Here is a 13113-nt window from a genome sequence, read left to right as displayed (position 1 = left end):
ACTATTTTGTCTACCTATTGTCGGTTTTCATATAGCATGGAGGAAATATATGTGGACTAGCTCAGGTCTTTTCCTTATATATTCATAAATTATTTATTCTAAAAAGCACTTGGCACTTTAAGCAGCCCTTCTGATTGTATTTTTTGGTATAGATGATTTATATATATTACTAACCTGACCTACTCCATATTACTATTTTTATCTTTACTGGCACTTTGTGTGCAGGTGACCAATTCAGGGTCTCTTTTTTTTTTTTCTTTTTTCACTGTGTAATTTCTCTGCCCCCTTTATCCTCTTGTCCTTATCCCAAAAAAGAAGGGAATTTTGTTTACTTACCGTAAATTCCTTTTCTTCTAGCTCCTATTGGGAGACCCAGACAATTGGGTGTATAGCTTCTGCCTCCGGAGGTCACACAAAGTATTACACTTTAAAAAGTGAAACCCCTCCCCTCTGCCTATACACCCTCCCGTGGATCACGGGCTCCTCAGTTTTGGTGCAAAAGCAGGAAGGAGAAAACTTATGAATTGGTCTAGGGTAAATTCAATACGAAGGATGTTCGGAGAACTGAACCATGAACCAAAAGAACAATTCAACATGAACAACATGTGTACACAAAAGAACAACCAGCCCGAAGGGAACAGGGGCGGGTGCTGGGTCTCCCAATAGGAGCTAGAAGAAAAGGAATTTACGGTAAGTAAACAAAATTCCCTTCTTCTTTGTCGCTCCATTGGGAGACCCAGACAATTGGGACGTCCAAAAGCAGTCCCTGGGTGGGTAAAAGAATACCTCAATAAAAAGAGCCGAAACTGCCCTCCTCTTACAGGTGGGCAACCGCCGCCCGAAGGACTCGCCTACCTAGACTGGCGTCTGCCGAAGCATAGGTATGCACTTGATAGTGTTTCGTGAAAGTGTGCAGACTAGACCACGTCGCTGCCTGACACACCTGCTGAGCCGTAGCCCGGAGCCGCAATGCCCAGGACGCACCCACTGTTACGGTTGCTGCGAGCACTGGAGACTGTGTCCAGATTTCTTGCTACTGCACATGTGCGAGCGCTGGAGACTAAGTCCAGATTTCTTGCTACTGCACATGTGCGAGCGCCGGAGACTAAGTCCTATCTTGGAGCCATTGCACATGTGCGGGTGACATCATCGCTGACACGAGGTCACATGTCTCTGACACCTTCTATGCCGATTGGTCGCTGGTCATGTGCTTGTGATGCCTTGCTCGGTGATAGGCCAGCATGACGTCACTCCTGTCGTTCTGGCAGCGGATTGGCTCTGGTGTCCTCCATCTTGGATGAGGCACAGAGTCTATATAAGACCCTGACACACGCCGCATGGCGCTCAGTCCTCTTGCTTCATGCATAAGAGTAGACGCTCTGTGCGCGTTCCTCTAGGCATTCCTCTGTCTATGCTAGGTGAGCGCTACCGGCAGGGTAGCGTTCTTATACCTTACAGCTTCAGCTGCTGTCCGTATCCTTACCTCTTAGGGGAGCGGACATAGGCAGGTGCCTGAGGCACATGGTCTGGCTGGGCCTTGTGGTTCAACTCGTAGGTGGACGTTGCCGCTAGGGTAACGTTCCTTATACTGCGTCTGGCAGTTGTTCGTATCCTCGCACACTAGGGGAGCGAACAGAGGTAGGAGCTTTGTGCGGCTTACGCTGCTGTTCGTCTCTTTTGCACCACTAGAAGAGCGGACCTAGGCAGGTGCCATATCTAGTGGTTCGTGTCCTCGCACACTAGTGGAGCGAACGCAGGTAGGAGCTTTGTGCGGCTTACGCTGCTGTTCGTCTCTTTTGCACCACTAGAAGAGCGGACCTAGGTAGGTGCCATTTCGCACACATTGCCTTTGTCTCTGTGATTATTAACAGAGATCATTCCACACACCCTCCAAGTAAGGGAGGAATTGCTTTACTTACTTATTATATCCTTCTGTGAGTTAACAGAGGTATTGCACTCTGCCATAGTCTGCAGCAGAGTCTTTGCACGGTGGACCCTGACTGTCTGATACTCCTTTAAGTTATTATCAGACAGCCCCCCGTAACACCCACGGCTCTGGTAGAATGGGCTTTCAGCCCTGAAGGAAGCGGAAGCCCAGAAGAACGGTAGGCTTCGAAAATCGGTTCCTTGATCCACCGAGCCAAGGTTGACTTGGAAGCCTGCAAACCCTTACGCTGGCCAGCGACAAGGACAAAGAGCGCATCTGAACGACACAGGGGCGCCGTGCGAGACACGTAGAACCGGAGTTCTCTCACCAGATCCAAAGAGTGCAAATCCTTTTCACATTGGTGAATTGGATTAGGGCAAAATGAAGGCAAGGAGATATCCTGAATGAGATGAAAAGGAGATACCACCTTAGGGAGAAATTCCGGGACCGGACGCAGAACCACCTTATCCTGGTGAAACACCAGGAAGGGGGCTTTGCATGACAGCGCTGCAAGCTCAGACACTCTCCGGAGTGATGTAACTGCCACTAGAAAGGCCACCTTTTGCGAAAGACGTGATAAAGAGACATCCCGCAGCGGCTCGAAAGGTGGTTTCTGAAGAGCCGTTAGCACCCTGTTAAGATCCCAGGGTTCCAGCGGACGCTTGTAAGGTGGGACTATGTGGCAAACTCCCTGCAGGAACGTGCGGACCTGCGGAAGCCTGGCTAGACGCTTTTGAAAAAATACGGAGAGCGCCGATACTTGGCCCTTGAGAGAGCCGAGTGACAAACCCTTGTCCATTCCGGATTGAAGGAATGAAAGAAAAGTGGGTAAGGCAAACGGCCATGGAGGAAAACCGTTATCAGAGCACCAGGATAAGAAGATTTGCCAAGACCTGTAATAGATCTTGGCGGACATTGGCTTCCTAGCCTGTCTCATGGTGGCAATGACGTCCTGAGATAACCCTGAAGACGCTAGGAGCCAGGACTCAATGGCCACACAGTCAGGTTGAGGGCCACAGAATTCAGATGGAAAAATGGCCCTTGTAACAGCAAGTCTGGGCGGTCTGGAAGCGCCCACGGTTGACCCACCGTGAGATGCCACAGATCCGGGTACCACGACCGCCTCGGCCAGTCTGGAGCGACGAGAATGGCGCGACGGCAGTCGGACCTGATCTTGCGTAACACTCTGGGCAGCATCGCCAGAGGAGGAAACACATAAGGCAGTCGAAACTGCGACCAGTCCTGAACTAACGCGTCTGCCACCAGAGCTCTGTGATCCTGAGACCGTGCCATGAATGCCGGGACTTTGTTGTTGTGCCGTGACGCCATGAGATCGACGTCCGGCGTTCCCCAGCGGCGACAGATCTCTTGAAACACTTCTGGGTGCAGAGACCACTCCCCCGCATCCATGCCCTGACGACTGAGAAAATCTGCTTCCCAGTTTTCTACGCCCGGGATGTGAACTGCGGAGATGGTGGCTGTGGAGTCGGTAAGCCAAACCTGAGACTCAGACTCCTCAATTTCCCTTGCACCGACCCCGACTCCCACATATATTGCTTATATTTAAGTGAAAAATGTATTGCAGTACAATGTGAACATCAGACATTGAATCATTTTTATGATACAATAATCAAGATATTTAGATAAAATATATTTATTGGAATACAACTTTAGAACACAAAAAACTGCAATAAATTGTAAATATGTAATACACTACGATCGAGATATAATATATATATATATATATATATATATATATATATATATATATATATATATACATATACATACATACACATATATATATACACATATACACACATACACCCATACACAGTACAGACCAAATGTTTGGACACCTTCTCATCTCTAGAACAACTGTTAAGAGGAGACTTTGTGCAGCAGTCCTTCATGGTAAAATAGCTGCAAGGAAACCACTGCTAAGGACAGGCAACAAGCAGAAGAGACTTGTTTGGGCTAAAGAACACAAGGAATGGACATTAGGCCAGTGGAGATCTGTGCTTTGGTCCAAATTTGAGATCTTTGGATCCAACCACCGTGTCTTTGTAGAAAAGGTGAACGGATGGACTCTACATGGCTGGTTCCCACCGTGAAGCATGGAGGAGGAGGTGTGATGGTGTGGGGGGTGCTTTGCTGGTGACACTGTTGGGGATTTATTCAAAATTGAAGGCATACTGAACCAACATGGCTACCACAGCATCTTGCAGCGGCGTGCTATTCCATCCGGTTTGCATTTAGTTGGACCATCATTTATTTTTCAACAGGACAATGACCCCAAACACACCTCCAGGCTGTGAAAGGGCTATTTGACTAAGAAGGAGAGTGATGGGGTGCTATGCCCGATGACCTGGTCTCCACAGTCACCAGACCTGAACCCAATCGAGATGGTTTGGGGTGAGCTGGACCGCAGAGTGAAGGCAAAAGGGCCAACAAGTGCTAGGCATCTCTGGGAACTCCTTCAAGACTGTTGGAAGACCATTTCCGATGACTACCTCTTGAAGCTCATAAAGAGAATACCAAGTGTGTGCACAGCAGTAATCAAAGCAAAAGGTGGCTACTTTGAAGAACCTAGAATATAAGACATATTTTCAGTTGTTTCACACTTTAAGTATTTCATTCCACATGTTTTAATTCATAGTTTTGATGCCTTCAATGTGAATCTACAATTTTCAGAGTCCTGAAAATAAAGAAAACTCTTTGAATGAGAAGGTGTGTCCAAACTTTTGGTCTGTACTGTATATAAAAACACTATGTAATAAACTATATAAGTGGCAAAAAACAGTTTTCAACAAAAACATAGTAAATAACATTTGTGCAGTCTATGAATTTGTTCTAAGAAATAGAATTGCTTCCATCAAATCCTCCTTCGCAGATGACCTCAAATCTGACCTAATAATTTTAAGGCTAGAGAACAACCAATTTTGATGAACGATTGAATTTTTCTATTTCTTTGAGAGCAAGTGAAAAATTTATCTGAAATCTGGTCAGTCTGCTGCTATAGGAGATGGAGTAAAATCTTTTTCCTTGCGGCAACGCTTTGCCTGCTCCATGTCATCCAAATACTTGTCAGTTAAACTCCATATCTGATGAGCATGAAGATATGGCAGCAGTAGCACTGTCAGGACACACGTCCTCTTGCGCCTGGCAGTCCTGTAGCCGCTTATCCTAACTGCTACCTCAGTCAGAGCTTCTTTTCCTTTAGTAAGCTGTTGATCATCAAGCAGTATACGATGATTTGGGACATAAAGAGATGCCAGAAGAATTTTATTTTCCAATAGCTGTCTCTCTGTTTCATTGAAGTAGAAATGCAATCTGCGATTAAACCTCTTTGGGACAGGCAAAATAGCAAGTTCTTCCACTCCCTTTTGAAAATGCCAGGCGTTAAATCCTCAGCTTGTAATTTTTTAGTCACGGTAAATGGGTGATTAAGCAATTCCTTCAATTCAGCCACCTGTGTCCATTGACCTTCATTTAGAGTTACCTGAGGGTTCGCCATATCTATAAGAAACGGTTTTAGTTCAAGCAATCGCTCAATCATTAAATAAGTGCTGCCTCACCGAGTGGCTTGATCAACAATTGCCCCTTTCCCAGCACGTCTCTTCAAGATGGAATCAATTTTAGGGGTTCTGGTGGCAATAACCAATTTCCCCACTTTTCCAATCAGATTTCCAGCATGTCCCTCTTGCAGACTCTTATTGCCAGCTGCAGCGTGTGCACAACACAGCGCATGTGATGAATATGAAAGTGTTTTGAAGCAGCTTCAACAAGATCATCTAATTCTAAAATATTATTTTGCTGTTCTTCTGTTGTAATATCTGTTTGTTCCTCAGTTACATGAACAGCACTGTGGCTCCATCTCACACATACTGAATCCTAAATTTACTTCTAGCTGTTGTTCATTACTCACATTCATCAGTTTAATTGTACTTATGTTTGAAACATTGTTTTGTGAGGATCCGTTTTTGGGCTCATATTTTAGGAGTCGGATCATTTTACACTGACTCCACCAAAATGAACACCAACTCTGACTCCGTGACTCCGACTCCACAGCCTTGGACTGCAGATACGGTATCAAAAATGGCTCCAAATACTGGGAGGCAATGTTCCCACGATGAGTTTATGGCAAGTTTCTGACGCTGTGTATATTTGCCGTGTTAAAAGTGCAGCGAAGTTCCAGCAAAGTGGATCTCATGCTCATGTGCTTCTTTTTTTACGCTGCGTAAACGGACCTGTGGTATGGGTTTCAAATCTACAACAGGTCAATCTTTCCTGCAGGTACACGGAGTTGTCTGTGCAGATTTTCATCATAGACTTCAGTTAGACGCAGAAATTCCGCAGGTAGCACAAGGAACTGAACACACAGCCAGACATGGCCATGATTTGAATAGTTGTAAAGGGTTATTCCCATCTTCACACATGGATATTGTCAGATTGTAAGGCTATGTGCGCACGCTGCGTTCTGGCTTGACAACTAAACTGCAGCATTTTGACAACTGTAAACACTGCGTTTGACAAAAAAAATGCATCCAAAACACATACATTTGGGATGCATTTTGAATGCGTTTTGGGTGCACTTTTTGACAGTGCGGTCTCACTCGGGTGTACTACATCCCCATAGAGCATGGCTGATTGCAAGACAGAGCCACGCAATGAGAATGAACTCGGATGACGTTCACCCGACTTCATTGTCATCGCGCGGCTCTGTCTGTGTGCCACGGCCTGATTTGATGTCACAAGCAAGTCCTTCAGCTCAGAAGAACTCACCAGTGACCGCAAATCACCTGAGTGACTGAAGTGAGCCGCGCGATCAGCAGTGCAGTCACTCAGGTAACCCATGGCCAGCTGGAGTCCTCCACCCGAGACCACAAATCACCTCACTAAGGGCACCACTGATCGTTTGGCTCACTTCAGTCACTCGGGTGACTTGCTGTCACAACCCGTGGAGGACTCCAGCTGTGGCCGCGGGTAACCCGAGTGACATCATCGCTGATAGCGTGACTCACTTCAGTTGCTGAGTGGAGCTCACAGAGAGCGGTCGTGGTCTGTGGCCGCTCGCTGTCAGCTTCCGACGTAGCAATGCTGAAAACATCGTGGGACTTCGTGTGGATTACATCAGACCGGGATTGGTGTTTGGGGATTAATAAAGTGGTGAAAGAGGGTGGGTTTTTTGTCTTTTATTCCAAATAAAGGATTTTTTGGGTGCGTTTATTTACTTTAACTTATAGACAACTGCCATGATTAATACCCCGATTGGCACTGCAGAATACCAGCCCACAGCTGTGTGGAGAGCGAGAGAGTCTTTATCACTTTCTTTTCTTGCAGATTTTAATCAATACTGCAAGGAAAAAAAACACATCCAGCAAAGTCTATGAGAATCATGACTTGCTGTGCGCGTTGCTTCCTTTTTCCTTGCAGATTTTGGTGCTGAATAAAGAAGCAACATGGCAATTCTTTCTGTGTTTATATATGGTAATCCATTCCAGAGCTTGATCACTACAATGGATTATGTATGTGCTGCACTCGCAGCTCTGGCACTTTGCCTCGCACAGCATGCATCCGGCATGGTGTGTGAGACTCTCCATAGCTCAGTAACCATGACCCTGGGTTTCCACAGCAGCGAGCGGGTCCCAGTAATTGCATTACAGTGGCCCAATCGCCAGGGAGAGGTAAGCAATCCCCCTCCCTGCCATTTGAATGCTGCGATCGCATTGATCGCAGCATTCAGGGGGTTAAACTGCTGAGAGTGGCGTGGGCACTGCTCCGAGTAAGGAGAGCCGGGTCATGGCTTTAACATCAGCCAGAGACCCAGCGGCGATCGCGGTAGGGGGACAGAAATGCAGAAACCCCCACAATCTCCATGGCTATAAAAAAAAAAAAATCTGCTACATGGACACAACTGTCAGGTTGAACACACTGGATTTTTTTTTTTAACTGTATACGTACTGGGTTAGTAATGGGGGTGTCTTGTAGGCGTCCTCCATTACTAACCCATTAGCTTGATGCCAGCTGTCAATTCACAGCTGACATCAACCCCAAAAATATTACCGCGATTGCCACCGCACCAGGGCAATTGAGAAGAGCCAGGCAAAGCGTAAAAAAATTGGCACTTCTAATGGACGCACTCCATCTGGGGCGGCTACAGGCTGCTATTTGTAGGCTGGGAAGGGCTTCCCACATTGATAATACCAGCGCGCAGCTGTCTGCTGTACCTGCGCTGGTTATCAAAACTACGGGGAATCGCATGTCATTTTTTTATTATTTTGTTCACAGCGGCATACAGACATCTTCCCCATGCAATAAAGCTTGTTGATTGCCTGCAGCCTTTCAACAAACTTTATTCAGCATCTGAACAGTACCCAAACACAGACCTCTGTGAGAAGTCCGTGTTCGAGCCCAGGACACTAGGTGTCTGGTACAGTTCAGGTTCGCTCATCGTTAATTGACACCCGTTCTATATTTTTGAGATACGGTTTTGGCACTGGCAAAATACTGATAAAAAATACTGACGTGTAAATGGAGGCCTAATGCAGTAAGAAGCGATCAAAATGTCATATCTATTCCAAGATGGTACCAACAAAAACATCAGCTCACCCTGCAAAAAAAATAAGCCCAAGCTCCATCGACAGGAAAAATGAGAATACAGGCTTCGGGGAAAAAGAGAATGAAAAATTTATTTTTTTCCCAAATAACCAATTTTTTTCACCAATACGCCACGAGCGCACATTTGTTCAGTATTGTAGCCAAAAGTAGGGGTGGAACAATCAGAGGAAACGTCATGGAAACACGTCACCACCAGGCTTGGTTTTGGCTACAAATATTGAGGTAAGATTCTGACCAAATACTGAACATGTGCACGTTGCCCTAAAATACCAGACAAGTTTGGTATCTGGATTGTACTGACCTGGATAATTATGATTTCATCACAAAACAGTCCCCAATTCATTAAAATAATTATGCCAAAATTCTAGTGTAAATGGCTTTGAAACTTTGCAAATGTTTTGAGAGACATAGAGCTGTGTAAAAATGTTGCAACTTTTGGAATTTGAGCCAGTTTCACCAAAATGGGTTAAAGCTGGCACAGGATAGGGGCATGACGCCACAGCTGGTCTAATTCACGAGGCACTGTGGCGTCCCAGACTGGAGTAGGATTTGTGGAGAGATGCAGGACACTCATCAAAAGCAGCCAAATCATTCGGAGGTGGGCACCTCTTAGGCTATGTTCACACTAGAAAAATGATTTTTCTTAAGAAATTTCTTAAGAGTGCACCTGTGTTAAAAAACGCACCAAAAACGCACCTGCGTTTTTGCCGCGTTTTCGGTGCGTTTTTGGTGCGTTTTTACCGCTGGTTGCTCCCTGCGTTATTGTGCCAATTATCTATGGCAAAAAACGCAGTTAGCTGCAGAAAAGAAGTGACATGCTCATTCTTTTTCTTAAGAAAATCTACTGAAAGAATTTTCTTAAGAAAAAAACGCAGTGTGTGCACAGCTAATTTTTTTTGCCATAGGTTTTGCTGGGAAATGTCTGCAGAAAGGTTACAAGAATTTCTCAAGAAATTTCTGCAGCAAAAACGGACCCAAAACGCAGGTAAAAAACGCAGTGTGTGAACATAGCCTTAGGCTGCTTTCACACATCCGGTTTTTGCCATCAGGCACAATTCGGCAAAAACATGAAAAAACGGATCCGGCGTCTATTGCCGCCGGATCAGTTTTTTCCCCCATAGACTTATAGCGCCGAATTGTGCCGGATGGCCTTGCGTTTCATCCGTTTTTTGACAGATCCGGCAAAATTTACTTGTCCGGTGGCCGGATGAAACATTGAAGGGAACGTTTTTGTGTCCGGCAAAAAAAAAACGGATCTCGCCGGATCCGGCGCCGTACGGCGTGTTTTATAATGGAAGCCTATGGACGCCGGATCCAGCGTAATGCGGCAAAAAACTGATCCGGCCGCCAGATCTGTTTTTTAACTGAGCATGCTCAGTATCACACCGGATCTGTCAAAAAACTGATGCAACTGATGGAAAAAACTGAGGCAACTGATCCGTTTTTTCGCCAGATCCGTCGCATCAGTTTTTTTGCCGGATCGTGCCAGATGCCAAAAAACTGATGTGTGAAAGCAACCTTAATGAATCAGGAGTGTCTGGCCCCTGCATCCCCTCCCCCCCCCCCCCGGCCTGGGCTCTTATACACAGCATGTTAGAATGCCGTATATAAGAGCCCGGTGGTGATGGGCGCAGCTTATAGGCCCCAAATCTGGTGACAGGTTCCCTTTAATGTATCTGGGCCAATGTACTCTGTGAAAAATAACACTAGTACACTATGTGGTAAGAATAAATGGAGTAGTTTAAAACTACAACTTGTCCCACAAAATAAAAAAAAAGCCCTCAACCATACGTGGATAGGAAAAAACCTAAATGGAACACAAAAAAGGAAACCAGCTATTAGGAAGAGGTTAACTTTTGTTTACAACTCATTGCTAGGAGACCAACCACCATTGTTTTCTAGATTTTAGCCAAAGGGCCGAGATTAGGAGGTAAGAGAACCCTCCAGAGATCCTAGCCAGCTTCAAAACAAAGCTTACAAGATCAATATAAAAGAGCTTGTCAGCACTGCACATGTTCTGCTGTCTAGCAGCGGTGGTCTGTCTCCAAGGCAACAGTTGTAAGCAAAAGAGAAAAACATGTTAGTTTCTCATCAATGGCTGGAAATGTTAATACACATCCGATTGTAAAATTGCCTTCATCTACTAAGACAGGAATAACCCACACACACACACACACATTAGTTTTCCGATGACCCACTAGTCATCTCACGTATATGGGTGCCTCAAAAATCAAATCTTTATTTTTATATAGCGCTAACATATTCCACAGCACTTTACATACATCAGGAACACTGTCCCCATTGGGGCTCACAATCAAAATTCCCTATCAGTATATTTTTGGAATGTGGGAGGAAACCAGAGAACCCAGAGGAAACCCACACAAACATGGGGAGAACATACAAAGTCCTGAGCCACCATGCCGCCTCCTGACCTCCCCCCATATTAAAGGGTAGCACATGTTGGTTTCCACATGCCTGGTCCTTTTGTTCTCAGTGATATGATGGCCCCAATACAGACACCATCTGCATGGACTAGTCTAGGTTCTGCCCATTATGTGGCTCCAAAGACTGATAGGGAAGTAGGGTTATGAGCCCCGGTGGGGACTGTGGTATGTAAAGCACTGCGGAATATGCTGGCGCTATATAATAAATACTGCCGCCAGGAGTCTGGCAGCAGCTTATTTTCCTACCAGCGCCCATGTATTGGGGCCAGTCAGCCACATATCTTTGGGGGGCACCATTGATTGTGGCCAGCACCTATGGGCTTTGTGTAGCCACCAGAAATATGGCCACACCTGATATCTCACACAGAACTAACAATGGTCTCCATTCGACCAGACAACAAACATGGCGTGTTACAGCCAGGGTGGGCGATTTCCCCACAGCACAGACCATGTTCTGCTCACTGGAATATATGGCACACCCAGGACGTCCCCAATATTCAGAAACCTCCATTTGTTACCACAGATACTAGGATTACAACCACACAGGAGGCACAAACCCTCAGTGCAACCATAGGGGAACCACAAGCCCCAGCAACCAACAATGAGGGCCCACAATGTGCCAGCCGGCCGGGTACTCAGGTAGACACACGGGGGCCATGAGCGCGCAGGTGCAGAGCGCTCGCCTCAGCGGGGGGCGGAGGCTCGGGGTCACCGCCCAGTCCCCCCACTATTATTAGGGCCCCCACATCGCGCTCGGGTGCTGGTAACTATAGTAACAGCCTAGGCCGCGCTCCCCGGATTGTTGTGCGGAAGGTGACGCTTATAACGCGGCCTCGTACGCAGCCTCCTCCTCCCCCCGGCGCCGCCGTGAGCACGGCCCGCCGTCACGTCCTGACGCTCCGCAGGGACCCGGTGCGTGATGAGGGGGAGGGGTGAGGACTCCCCAAGCCGTGGGCGGCACTTACCTGCTTTCCGCCGCTCCGGGTCTTCCGAGCCGCCTGCTGCCCGGGGGTTTACTCCGGTTATTGGGCGGTTTCGGGGACGCGGGCGGGGGGTGAAGTGAGAAGGCCGTGCTCGTTCACGTCTCCGGGGAGAAAAGGAGGGGGCTATGCGCGCTCATGTGATAGCTTGGTTTCAAATATGGCCGACTGTAGCAAGTTCTGCGCATGCGTGCATCACTAGTTGCTGGCCGCTAGGTGGCGCCGGTCTGCAACTGGAGCGCCTACTCTGTTAACGGCAATGTGCGTACGCAGGCGCTAGTTGGCGCTGTAAATGCAGAGCTCCATCATAGCAGCAGCAGGGTATTTAGTGTGTATTACTGGGGTTTACATGCTATATATGTAGTGTGTGTGTGTATATGTGTATATATACTGTACATATGTGTGTGCGCATATATATATATATATATATAAATGTATGTATGGGTGAGTGTGTGTGTGTGTATATATATATATGTATGTGTGTGCGCATATATATATATATTTATATATATAATATATATATAAAAAAATGTATGTATGTGTGTGTATATATATATATATATATATATATATATATATAATGTATGTATGGGTGTGTGTGCGTATATATATATATATATATATATATATATATATATAAATATATATATATATATATATATATATATATATATATATATATATATATTAGCTGTACTACCCGGCTTCACCTGGGTTAATAACTGCTGTTAACAAAATTGAATGTATTAACAAAAATGTATTGTGCACACAAAAACCACAAAACAAATAGATAGAAATGTAATTATTAAAAGGCAAAAACTAAGCTAATAGAAGCATTTCACAACATACATTTCAACACCACAGATATTCCACACAGATTTAACATCCTATGACCTCACACATACTGAGAATGTCCTTTGTTGCCTATATTAACCAATCAAAGCTCAGATTAATTAACTGTAGCAAAATAGAGGCCGAGCTGTGATTGGTTGCTAGTGGCAGCCTGATAAATCTCCAGGCAACAGTAAGCCCCCCCCCCCCCCCCCGACAGTATATATTAGCTCACACATACACATAATAGACAGGTCATGTGACTGACAGCTGCCGTATTTCCTATGTGGTACATTTGTTGTTCTTGTAG

At 45.8% G+C, this 13113-nt stretch overlaps 1 protein-coding gene across 1 annotated transcript in view; it reads right to left on the bottom strand.

Annotated features, from left to right (window-relative positions):
- GMEB2 (glucocorticoid modulatory element binding protein 2) overlaps positions 1 to 12098 on the bottom strand; it is a 52658-nt gene extending 40560 nt beyond the window's left edge. Inside the window, exon 1 of the mRNA XM_075350502.1 lies at positions 11958 to 12098. The gene's annotated coding sequence lies outside the window, so the exon portion shown is untranslated. The remainder of the gene's footprint in view (positions 1 to 11957) is intronic.
- Positions 12099 to 13113: the final 1015 nt, after the last annotated feature.

Source organism: Anomaloglossus baeobatrachus, chromosome 5 (genome assembly GCF_048569485.1).
Source record: "Anomaloglossus baeobatrachus isolate aAnoBae1 chromosome 5, aAnoBae1.hap1, whole genome shotgun sequence".
NCBI classification, from domain to species: Eukaryota; Metazoa; Chordata; class Amphibia; order Anura; family Aromobatidae; genus Anomaloglossus; species Anomaloglossus baeobatrachus.
Note: the sequence above shows the minus strand (reverse complement) of the source record. Positions and strands in the feature narration are given on the sequence as shown.